The sequence below is a fragment of the Pristiophorus japonicus genome, chromosome 15 (genome assembly GCF_044704955.1).
Source record: "Pristiophorus japonicus isolate sPriJap1 chromosome 15, sPriJap1.hap1, whole genome shotgun sequence".
Taxonomy (NCBI): Eukaryota; Metazoa; Chordata; class Chondrichthyes; family Pristiophoridae; genus Pristiophorus; species Pristiophorus japonicus.
In genome coordinates, this window is record NC_091991.1 from 23,287,919 (window position 1) to 23,301,622 (window position 13,704).

General features: G+C 34.8%; 1 protein-coding gene across 2 annotated transcripts in view; it reads right to left on the bottom strand.

Annotated features, from left to right (window-relative positions):
- Positions 1–2,049: 2,049 nt before the first annotated feature.
- The window catches only part of cpsf6 (cleavage and polyadenylation specific factor 6), a 32,396-nt gene continuing 20,741 nt past the window's right edge, over positions 2,050–13,704 (bottom strand). Inside the window, exon 10 of one of the 2 annotated variants that reach the window (XM_070900225.1) lies at positions 2,050–3,582. The gene's annotated coding sequence lies outside the window, so the exon portion shown is untranslated. Of the gene's footprint in view, positions 3,583–9,279; positions 12,999–13,704 lie in introns of those variants that run through there. The other variant, XM_070900226.1, reaches the window with a different exon arrangement.

The following is a 13,704-nucleotide window of genomic DNA, read 5'->3' on the forward strand; positions in this document are numbered from 1 at the left end:
TTCATCTTTGGTTAACCTCGAACAATGAAGATTAAATTGATTGCAAATGGAGGGTCCATGCATTCAGTGGGTGTTCTGATAGCATGAAAACTTGTACATGCTGAGATAACCCACTGAATTAGGTCCAGATCAGTGCCATGTCTACATCACTTCAAGAAAGAGGACCAAGTCCTTCCTGCTGCCGATTAAATCGCATTAGTCTTGTGGGCCATTATTGGTGCGTACTTAAATTTTGAAATAGATTACCAAATTGCTAACCATGGCTCGGCTCATGTAGGGAGGATCCCCCACTTGGCATCCTGAGAGTTAAGCAGTCACTAAAGTTAATGGAGCAGAGAAACTGCAGGCACTGCTTTTTGCATGAGGGTTAGAGTGAAAATGCACCATGGAGCCTAGTCTCGACCTTCAATTAGTGTAGTCGATTTTCAGGAATCAGTGCTGTGACATGAAGCAACATCTTTTTTGTTCCCCACACCAACACAACTGAAAGTCTGGCGGTCTTTTACAGTGCAAGTTTGTTACTTGGAAAAACTTAGTCACTTCAAATATCAATAAGCATGGTACAAAAGTATTGATCCAGCATCTAAATGTAATTTTCCTCCAAGGACTGAGTTTTCGAGCATTTGACATGAGCAGAAAGGAAACTCCCAATGAGGGTTATATCTTGGTCAAAGCCCAACTTAAATTATATAAAGAGAAATGTTTCAGGTTTAGTCTAAACTAAAATAAATATTTTCTATTTAGCTTCAAAACTTACTCCACTTACATGATCTAACCCAATGCAATACTATATGAAATATCCAATATTCATTTAAAACTAGTTCAACTTTGATACATTTATACATTCTGCAATCGCATATCACTTAAATAAAAAAACCACTGAATTTTATATAAAACCCTTTATTTAAAAAACTGCAGTTTAAAAATTTAACAAAAGTGCTTTAGTCAATAATTTAAAAGCAATTAAGTAAAATATCCATATTTAAGGTTTAGAAAGTTATTTTACTTACCTGAGTTTTGTTTTTGATACTTGTGTTTTAAGAATAATTTTTGGCAAATTTCCAACATTACTTAATTGTAAATTTCATACCTGTAGAACGGAAAACCTATTTGTGCAGTCTGGCTTCTTGGTAAACATAGCTTGCAGGTGTGAGAAAGGTTAACATTCATACAACTATCTTATTGTAAGCAAAATTCATACTTAAAAAGACAATGTCCAACCTATAAGCAAGTCATTTTACGGATTCTTTTGTAACTAATGAAGTAATTTCATGTTAAATAAATATGACCTCTTTTCAATGGTTGGCTAACAAATAGTCGCTGGTTTAGATCAGAAACAACCCAGCAAAACAAAAATACAGAAAAAACAAAGCTACCACTTTTAGAATTAAAAAAAACAGGTATGGTAGACACTTGGCATTTTTAAAGAGACTACTGAATTGTAGAAAACATAAAAGTTTTGCACAATCACACAAGACAGTGAACCATCGGTTGGTTATACGGACTCCAAAATTACGTCAAATTCACCACCCCCTCCCTCCCCCAAAAAGAGAGCATGTCTAAAACATTGGTATGGTGTGAGATTTAAGGGTAGGAATTACTACTTGCTGACTACTTGCAAACAATGCTGATGTGTTTAATGTCGGGAGGAACCAAAAATAACTTGTCGCTGGCTTAGTTTAAGAGAAAGTATGACCAGTCTTTTTAAAAAAAAACATCTACTCTCAAACAGAGAGGGTAAATTTAAGTATCGCACCTCTGGTGCTGAAATTTGCCCATTAGAGACAGTCTGAACAACAAACTTCTCCACTGATGCTATCAACAGTTCCAGATTAGCAAAAGGAGGCACACTATGGGATAGGATAACATCTCCCAGCTAATTTTTCATCCGAGTTAAAGCACTATCATAAAGACACTCCTATCTAGTGCCCTCGGGAGAACTGAGGAAACCGTCCCAAAGAAGGTAGCTGAGTCTCAAACTCAGTGAACAGTGGAACTCAAAACCAGGGCCTCTAAATGGGAGTCAAATACTACCACTAGAGCAACCAGTCACCCAACGAATCGTCATTTTTATTGCATTACTGTAGAAACTCAGGACATACCATTTTGCAACTGAGATGTGCTTTAGACTGATCACACCTCAGCTCCAAAGCACATCCTTCAAACAGCTTAAACATTTTTGTATTTGGCCAGGTATTAGTTTCACACATTTAACATTTATGACTTTTCAGTGCAAAAATAGTGCTAACATACAAACAGTTGAAACTGCTATCCTTGTTTTGTTCCAGATTTGTACAAGAACATTAAAACCATCAAAAGTTAATCTACACAAACTGCCCTTATGGCCATATATGCTTTTAGACACACCTTTTCAGCTAATTTTCAGAAACTAGGGCTACAGAAAAATACTGGACATTAACTCCATCTTCTGCTGAAAGCTAGAAATCTACACAAAGTAAAAAGCAGTGTGTAGAGGTTTTGGTGGTTTTCAAATTCAAACTCTTAAGATAAAATGAACACAGATAGAGCTTTCAGTTTCAATTACCACAGGAAAAACTTAGAACATGGGCATCTACTTCTAATTATATTCAGATTGTCTTGTGTTCAATTAGTTAAAAAAGTCTTAAGTATTTGGCAGTCCCAAATAAATAGCCTGCATTATAATACAATGCAACTGCTTTAACATTTTTGAAGTAAACCATTCCTCTCCTCAATTGAGGTAGCAGAGGCATATAAAATCAGAATTAAAACAGGACATTAAAAATTCCTTTCACTAAAATCAGAATTTCATGTCCAAGACACTATGTTTTGACATACAAAACAGGAAAAAAAGTTTCTCTACAAAAGCAGTGTTTGTCACACATTATTTTGCTGAGGTTTTTATGTCCAAGATGCGAAATGAATGCGTTAAAAATGTCCTCAACCAACCACATCTGGATTTCTATCATCATCAAGATGCGCCTGTATTAAAACTGGGAGGTTGACTAATACAAGCTCCAAACCAACTGGGGCAAATTATACAAGATGTTGGAATTTATCAAATTAATACACCACAACATACAGCCATCAAAAGGATTCAACATCAAGAAACTGAATGAGAACTTGCATAATCTACACAACCGTAGGCTCCATTTAACAGTTTATTACAACACTAATAGTACATCTATTTTGATAAACTGAAACTGAGCTGCTTACAGTCATTATTCGAACATTAACATTTTTGTAACAATTTTGGTAACAAGATGAAAGAACTATAAAAACAGTGAAGCTAACGACTTTTAATTGTTTACACGTCATGTACGTCTAACGCTTAGAATACGAAGAGTTGCCAAAGCTTTTAGTAACTTTTAAGTCACACAGGTTGTGTCCAAATAAAATGGTTAATCAAGCAACATAAAAAAAATATAGAGCAATCAGTTACCATTACAGTGGATTTGCTTTATTCGTTACTGTTGCTCCATTTAACCACGTAGCCTGAGAATTCCTGTTCAACCATGAAATTCCAACAGATGGATAAAGGGCAGTCTTTTCTGTGAAGAGCCTTTGTTGTTTCTTTTATCTGGAGACGTTCTTTTCAGACAGCTGTAATGTGTCAAAATTCATGATGTAGATTTTGTTCTTCCCTGACTACGTTTGTACATACTTTACACCATCATACTGATTTTACTGAGGTACATATCGTAAATCATGCATTTGTGTATTAATATTGGTAACTTGAACTGCATTAATATTTAAACAAATATTTTAGATCAAAGTAATCTGAAAGTTAAAATTTTCAATCAGTACAGTTGCAAACTTTCCAAATACTGTTCCACATTCTAAAAATTTCACAATATGCATTTTCAAGACCAATATTATGCTACACATCAGTAAATTAAATGATTAACACAAGTCAAAAGCATTTTTCAGTCACATTTAGAAGTAAACCGTATTTAAAAAAAAACGAAACGGTCAGTTTTAAAACTACCACTCAGACTCATCAGAAAACATTTCTCACATGAAATCTGAGCCCGATTGTGACCTTGCATCAACTGACTCAGTAAAATGGTAACTACTTGCCCACTCTAGTTCAGAGATGTGTTTGGCCAAGTTTTAAATCTTTCAGTTCATTTCAAAATTGTTATAGTGAGGTAACAGCCACATTTTACTGAGTGCAAAGCTATAATGGTATTACTTGACAAACTAAAATATACGTTAAGACACGGTTGATTTTACAGCCCTTACTGTGAAGGTTTGCACCAAACACTACAAAATAGAGAAGTAGTTGAGAGAGGAAATCAGAAGTTATACAACTGCAGATAAAGAGAGAAACTTAGAGGGATACTTCTGCTACAGGTCAAAGGTCACAAGTGGGCTCATTTATTTGGAAATACTCCCTTTCAAACAGGAAACACATTTTCAATAAAGACACAAATTGATAAATGGCACTTGTTGGAAAATAGTCAATATATTGCACCTTACAAAAAAAAGATTGGGGTTCTTGTAGAATATCCAGACATGCAGATATACATTGCTTCAGGCTAAAGCTCTCAACATTATCTTCTATTTAAATCATGTCATCTAATTTATTTCAATCTGAATAAAACCATTAAAACAATTTAGCAACATTTTGTAACAGCCACAAGTTTCCCCATGTCCTGTAATTCATAGTTTTCTCAAAACGTATTTACAGCAACTACTGTCAGCACCATTAGTTAAATTAGCCATTAGTCTACTGTGGATGCCATTTGTCTACTGTGAATGCCATTACTTAATAGCAGAAAGAGTAAAGATAAGATTGTGTTAACTACTCTTGGAACCCAGCTGCTGACGGCATCCACTGTGTAAAAAAAAGTTTACTGCAAACCATGTTTTCCCTCAAGTTATCCAGAAACTTCACAATGCAGCAGACTAGGTATCTTAATAAAATCCCTTGGGTGGCCTTAAGTAGCAGTGTTTTGACTATATTCAAACAGCATTGCAGGCTGTTTTTGTATGTTTTAATGTTTTGTTCAATTACGAATGGTACAGTCTGTTAAATATTCAAGGCCATACAAATTAGAATTTTATCAAGAGAACCAATCCAGTTTTGCAGGAATCTAGAATGTTGCAATGCCACATCTGTTAACACACTAGATTTTCAGTAATCATCTGAACCATGCAACACAATAAAATTGAACCTATATTTCATGTCATCCCCATGAGACAGCATTTCCCCAAGGCCGCACCATAACCGCCCCCCCCCCCCCCACACACAAAAAGCTTGCTTAAATTGCACCATGGATTAAATTTGAAGGCATACCATTGTGTAACTTTTAATTTAGATTTGAACATAAAATTCAAAATGTCATAAATCCAATAATTAATGCTACAGTTGAAACTAGATATAATTCTGTAAAATTAGTTTTGTTGGTTTTGATGAAATCACACAATTACTTCAAAATCCAGTGCACAACAGTAATACCATTACACAAGTTATGAACTGTGAATTGTGGGTCACTCATGAAGTGCAAGCATTCATTAGCCACTTAGTTATCCAGTGTCACCAGTCTATAAAAAGGTATCAGTGGTAAAATACAATAACCAACATCTAAAAATAAATGTAAATACTGCAACAGTTAATACTCTAACATTTCAAAGTAGATTTATTTAATCATTAAGTGATATGCTAATGCTACTGACGACAACAGCTGCATCTAAAAAGTAAATACTGTACCTTCACTGTTGACAACAAACAGTACGCAATTACTAGGATTGATCCTAAACTAAAGCATGATTGAAGTTGCCACTGCGGTTTGCAGATTCAAAGGATATTCAAACACCCTCCCACCTGCCTCGGCAGTGAGCGATTGAAGTGAAGCACACATCTAAAATGGAGAACAGGTGACCATAATCCAATAGTCAGTCAGTCCTGTGCTGTGCCCAAGTTACCATCCAAATGTTAACAAATCTACCCTAAAAAGCATCACACTTAAAGATTGGTCAGAAGTTAAGGAATTTTGAGTTCCTGATAATTTTTGAGTCGATTAGCCACATTCAATAAATCTTTTTACCCAGCCAACTTGTTTCTTCATCCTTAGACAACACCATTCCCCATCTAGAAGAACAAAAGGAAACCTGCTCCTAGGACTCTACTCAAGCAGCACAAGTGACTTGATCCTCCAATGGTTAAGAGATTGGGAGTGAATCATCGGGGCAGACGACCCCATAACTGATTCTATGTCGGGCAGAGGCGGTTAATTAATTTTTTTTTAAAATCACTGCTGTAATAATCTTCAATATTTCTGATTCTCCATACTAAAATTGAACATTGTGGATGGTTAGTGGATCCAACACAGATGACTAATGTTCACCAAATTTGTGTTACAATGCATGATAATTACAAGTGGGCCATAATAAAACATTAAATCACGAGGGATTTGTAACACACATGATAATAAACATGATCAAAAGAAAATGTTGATACAGATAATGAATACATTGGTGATCTGAAGAACAGATCTTTTGTAGAAATAATCAAAAGATTACAATTATAGACATCTCTAAATGTTAGGCCAAATTAATAAAAAAGGGATATTAATCCATACTATTTTTTAGTATGTTCACAATTTAGCAAACATTATTTTATAGGTAGTTTAGGGCAATACAAATAACATCAATTCAGTTCAATAGGAATGGCTAAAATTATACAGCTTAACAAAATTGACAGCATATTCACTAACTGAGATATGCAAAGGAAACATGCAGATAGTTAAAATTATTTATTTGGGTCACGTTCAACATGGGTTAACTAGTGTTACAGAACATTAATTTAGAAATGAGAGTTGAGAATATACACTAGAAAATATAGCTCGTTTGGACATTTGATCTGGCCACCCGCTTGTCATGTTGGGACAATCCATTCATAACAGCAAACCCAAAATGATAGTGAAACTATACCCGAAGAAAATGAGAGTCACAAGTAGTGACTCGCTCCTGCAAAGAAATTAAATCTACTCTGGCTACACAATGCTCAACCGTATCTCAAAACAAACAGCTTATGATGTTTGGATACACAAATAATGCCTAAAATTACACCACTATGCACTGCAGTTGGGCCAAGAAATTGAAGCTAGAGATCCACAAACTCATTAATGCTAGAGCCATGAATGGTAAGTTATAGCACCTCCTACTGCTTGTTTAATGGTTAACTTTTTAAATCTATCAACATTTTACAGAACTGGTGCACCCAATGGGGCTATTAAAAGTTCCTAAATAAGTGGAAATTGTAACAAGAGTACTAAATTTCAAATGGAAATAAGTTTTAAGCATACCCAGCCAGGCATTTGCCATTCCCAAATACGTTTCATGTGTTTGTAAATGCTCAATATTTCAAAGACAAAAGCATATTTAAATAATGATTTCCCATCCCCCAATGATATCTTCTACTCAAGGTAATTGTGATGAAAATACAGGTGAAGCCAATTTTTACTCATGTGTTGCACAAATTAATTTCAACACATTTTGGCCGCAAAATAATGGTGGTGCAAAGTCTTCCTCGCTCTTCCCCCTATATAACAACAATTTTGATCTAATTTCTACATTGTGAACTTTGGAAACGTAATCGTTTTGTACAAGATTTTTGTTCTGAGAATGATGTGGAGGTGTATGCTACATGAAGAATTTTCTGGCAGCAATAGTTTCAATAGTATCGAGGTATTAAATTGAAGCTACTGGCCCACCATTGCAAAGGTGTCTGTACTGAAAACAGAAATGGAAGTGTTTGCTATACACCACACTTGATGACCTCGCCTTTCCCCACTACTAATTCATTACAACAGTGACTGCACTCCAAAAGTACTTCATTAGCTGCAACCGGTGGTTGTGAAAGGCGTTATATAAATGCAAGTCTTTCTTTCTTTGACTACCCTACCTGATCTGATTGTCCTTTCCAGGTGTTAATCACTATCAGATCAAGAACTCCACCACTGGTGCAGTGTTGCAAGGGGAATTTAAGACCAATCTTTTTCAGTCCCACTTTCTTACCATACCTTGTAGTGGTTTCAAAGCTTACTTTTTTTGAACTGTCTTAATATCTAGCATACAGTCTCTTCTCATTGGTCTTAGAATCTCTTATTCCTGTGTTTTATGCATTCACCTGCTAGCCAGCAGGTAATTGTGTATCTCATCAATAAGCAATGGTGTGCAAGTCAACTTAGTGGAGAAGTGGTCCTGTTAAAAAGGTCTGTGTTGCGGTGCCTCTGACCAACAATTTTTAAAACACAAGTTGGCAAAGTCATAAATATGGGTTTATCTATATACCTTTGGCACAATGCTTAAGATTTTCAGAATAGCCTCCCCCCCCCCCCCCTTGATTGCAATGAATCTATGGCAGTAACATTTTAGCAAATTTATCCTGACTTCAAAAAAAAAAATCAAACAGCTAGTGCCTAATGACTTGGCATGTGGCAAATGATAACCAACAGATTTAAAGCAATTCCATGCAATGACAGAAAGTGGGCATAAACATGTGCAATAGGGCTAATGTTAATTGTTACAAGCTTGTTCACATACTACAGATTTTATTTATAGTACCACGCATTACAATCAAAAAACACGATTTCTAATTTTAATCATGCTGGAGGACTAAATCCTTGGAGATGGTTTTGTGGTGCAATGTGTTGAAAGCAAACTTCCATTAAATGAATAAACCAACATGTAAAATCACTTCTAACAACTTTATTAAATGCACATATGTAAATATGGCAAATCCATGTCCTAGGGTCTCAAGATGGGAAATAATGTCTCATGGTGATTATATAGGCACTATCAAAATTTTAAAAAAGCTTAAGAAGGAAGTCTTGATACCAACAAAGGAAATAATCAGCGTCCAGCTTTTACAATGCAAACTCTGCAATGTGCAAACCTTTATAAGGCACACTGGAATCATAGAACATTTATTCAGACATTTAACATCTATGATTACTTTCTGTACTATTAATATTTTTGGAATACTAATATAAAACATCTGAAGCTTCAATGGGTCTTGTAAAGAAACAAGTAGAATGTTTAAGCCAGTTTAGCAAAATACAGCCAATAGGCAAAACTTTTTCTTCTTTCTAGGCAATTTGTCCAAAGAAATAAGGTTGGGGAAAAATACAGAATTCAGTTGACTAAGCCATTTAAAAAAAAAGTTTGAAGCAGAATCCAAATATGGATCACAAACGAATGCACATAATTTCTATTCCACCAAAAAATATATAACCAATCTAACCATATGCAGCTTTAAGGATTATCAAAACATTCATAATCCAGATATAATTAGGAAATCACCCAATAAAAAAAAACAATGAGAAATGGCACAGAATACAAGGGATTTGATATTTAGGATTTTGAAATTACAAGAGGGACAATTAATGAATTTACTGACCACATATTCAAAATATAATTACAAAGCAATTTTTTCACACCCATATGACAGGTTATTTAAAAATTATACTATACAGGTAACAAAACCAGCATTTTACAGCGTTTACATAATATACAAAAATTATTTTACAATAGGAGAATTTTGTACAAGTCTCTAGTTTTGATCACTATGGCTAATTCCTAATGCAAATTGTGGCCTGTATACAAGACAACCATTAACAATATTATCTTATTCACCATTTTAAGGCATTATATCCCTAAATGGTTTCCTAACGATGAAATAGAAATTTTCTGCAACTTTGTGAAAATGGCACAATAAACACTACATAACTACTGGTTTACAAAAAAAACCACCAGACTAGACAGGTTATCTAAATTTGAAGAAAAAAAAAGTTGATACAAGCAAATAGTGGAAGGTGCAACACAAGATTGATTTTAAATTGGGACATCTCACTGGAGAATCAAGTTTTCCGGCAGCCAAAACAATTCAAAGTATGAGAAGTTGTGAAGCAACATAGGAATCTGATTTTATTTTGAAATTCGGAATCAGAAGATTAAATAATTAGGCTTTTGCTAGCTACAAGGGCCAGCCATGTTTTCATTGTAGGGTAACAGCAATTGCACTAGTTTTTCCATTAGAAACCCAAGGGAAAATGGAAGTCAGGAAAGGCAACGCAAAATAAATAGGAACAGGAAAGATCCAATTTAGCAGCTTATAATGTAACTGAAAATTAGGCAAGAACAAGACTAATACATTTTACATAATGTGTATGTATAGACTGTGCGGAAAAAATGCAGACACCACCTGATTCAATCTTTTACACAAGGCAAACAAAATATTTAAAATTAGTCTGAAGTTACAGGTGCCAACCACCATTGAAATACAGTGTCAAATCACCAAGTACTTGAATTAAGGCACCACCGTTAAAATTATATCTTTTTTGAAAGGAATAGTTTGATGCACATAAATCAACAAATTTGGTGACATTTTAAAAGCCATACTAGATTTACCGGATTTATTTAAATTGCTTTATTAACTTTTACTGAAACACAAAACTTAAGGTTGCTGGCAAATTACATGGGATGCTTCTTGGAAAATATTGTAACACATAGGTTCAATGAACTTACCCCAAAACTTGAGATATTTTTCGATACAAGTACACTCAACATCTAGCACCCCCCGACAAAAAACTTTAAACATTTTGCTTTCTACCAAATAACTTTTATCAAATTGAAATAGGATTTAATACTAGTGTTGAGTGTACTAAAAAGCTTTTAAATTCTGGAGTGTGAAAGGGAAATAACTGACTCAATTGCCCCTTCACACTCATGAATTCAAGTTACCAGACGATTATGGGCAAAATATTTATTATAGCTTCTGTTCTCACTGATTTAATTTGACACTTCACATGGATTTTACTGTTTCTTACATTTTAAAAATATGAACAGCAACTGTTTGAATCTGTTCTAGAGAATACTGTGCATCAATGCAGGCCTTAAAACATCCTTGACATTATCTGTAATATTATACAGGATAAATGCCAAGTAGTGGAAGCATTTAGAAAAAGCTACATGTGGCACCTGAATTATATGTCCTTATAGACAAGGCATTAACAATTTTAACACGATTAAAAAGGAACAGAAACCTGATCTAGTGGCTTATGTGTAAATAGCTTTTGTTTTCTGGTATCATGGCTTTAAGGTAGCAATACATCATTGGCGTATATATCATCTATTCAATATTGTTTTCATCACTACAGGCATTCCTAGAGTGGCAACTTTTAAGGAATTGCATTATGTGTTGTAAAAATACATTCCTTCCGAAGTCAACCAGGCCTCAAGTGTACACAAATCTCTTGAATTGAAACAATTAACCTTTGGCATGCTCCAGTAAACCTAAAACTTTGAAACTTGTTCATAAACTGATATTAATGTATCCAGCAAGGGAGACATCGTTTCAACTGGAGTTGGGATTGAAGAGCAAGGAGAATGATAATTGACCAGTATAGTAGAATAAAAATGTGCACAGATTTTTGATTCCATTGTTCTTATTTCCCTACAACCCACTGCATATACTCCCCTAACTGTGGGCTTTAGGACAGATTGCCCCACAAATACAATTAGTGCAGTTCCATGTTCAAGTAATTGAGAACAATATAGAATACAAGTTTAACAGAACTATTAACCTCATCCAGCCAAGGCAAATAAGCTCAAGCAATTAAATTCACAACCCAAGCTCCTGAAATTCCCTTAACCAAAAATGTTCTTTATATTAAATAGTGCCATTCAATTTGGATGTAAATAGTAATTGAGGATGTGTGTTGATACTCCGTGGTATATCTGAATAATTGGGTATTGCTAGTTTCATGAATTTTGTAAGTTGCAATACCTTACAAAGGTTAAAAACAAATTGATTTGTTGCCGGCATACTTTGAATGAATCATGAATGCAGTCATAATACGTGGGAAATAGCCATGTCAGTGCCTTTTTTTTGTTTTCATAAAATATAAATTGCAGTCTGCATACTACAAAGACATTCACAACTCCTTGAAAATATAGTACAACCACATTTCTCCATATTATCAAAAAACCATCAATGCAGGCCTTAAAACATCCATGGCATTATCTAATATTAGACCCAACTTTAAAAAACTGCAGAGTAAAAATGTTCATCGCCACAGGAAACCATTAAGTTGTAGACAACAATCCATACAATTGCAGCTCTAGGTATTAAAAATGCATGTTGAACATTTTGGTTTTCCTTGATGAAATCTCTATAAACAAGACTGTTTTATCAACACACATCCTATTTAGAAGTTCAAATAATGTAAACAATTACAATACTTCTACAAACACCAGTGGCTGGATTTGTAAAACACATCTCAAAAAAGTGTTACTCTGAACAATTTCTAACTGGACTATCAGAACCCAAAAGTTCCAGTCAAGAGGTAAGAATGTGTTTGTGTTATTTCAAGTTTTTAAAACTAAATTTACAATAAGCTTCTCCAAAAACAGATTAAAACATTCCACAATTACATCAACCCATTTACCTGTAGGAATTAAAAAGTAAACTGTCACCCAAATTGCCATTTCGCAGCTGTTCTGCACGTGATACTTAGAGAATGCAGACCATCACAAAACATCACTTGAACATCTTTTGTATGATCACAGCATTACTATGTTTCCTTTGGACTAGCTCAAAACCCTGAAAAATGCCATCAATACAAATAAGTTATGGCATCATTTCTTTACTCATTTAATAAGCTATAGTTTGGTGATGGAAGATAAATCTGGCCTAACAAAAAGCCTGTGCAAACTTGCACACACAATAAAATGCAAAACTGAACCACATTAGCAATTAGCACATGCTCTATTTTGAAAATTATTCCAAGTTAATTATGCAGGAGTGTCCTCAGTTGGAAGACTATTTATACCAACTAGGTTTACAGAATTAAAAGCTTTAAACGGAATGTTTATCTGCCAAACAGCAGCAATCTGAACAGTCACAAATAGACTATAAAACACCTTGAAAAAAAAAAGTTTTACCTGAAAGCTTCTCGGAGGTAAAATATATTCCTGTCAGCCAACACTCAGGAGCAACTTGATATGTCCTGCACTTTGAGAAATGTGCAATTAAAAACCGCTACCCAAATCCTTGAAATGGGTTTCGCCATTTTCAGACACCATCCGCTGCCACAGGATCAACAGGTAATTTGTTACAAGGCCTCTGTAAATGCCATTATTAACTGGTCGCTATACTTGTGACTTTTGTGCAGGGTAACATGGCCTTCTTTCCCTGTGAGGAATCTCAACCTTTCTACTTCACACCTCCACAATGGCCTGCCTAAGATTATTAAATCACTGTGGCCAATTATACACAGTCTATAAATCTAGTCATCTCACAAAATTACCAGTTTAGTCTTCTGAATGTTAGATTGCTGTAAAAATCTGTATCTCAGAATCTGAAGATTTTATTCAGTGGTAGAGTCTCATCATCTCCAAAGTATGAAGACTATCACCCAGTTACTGAAAAGAAACTTAAAATTCAATGCACAAACCCGAAACATTAATGACAATAAAATTATCAGTGCATTCAAGGGCTTAGTACTCCATTATCCTTTACAGCACAAACTTCTGGTAAATTTGTCCCTTTGTCAGTTTACATCTACTTCTACTTGAAGCATTCCTTCAATATGCAAATTGCCCATTTATAAAGTTGGTAAAGGAGCAACTGAGCACACAAGTCCCAATGGAACAGAATTTCCTGGCTGCAAACCTTCCCCACTAGGTGGAGGTGAGAGGGAGGTCTCCGAAAGC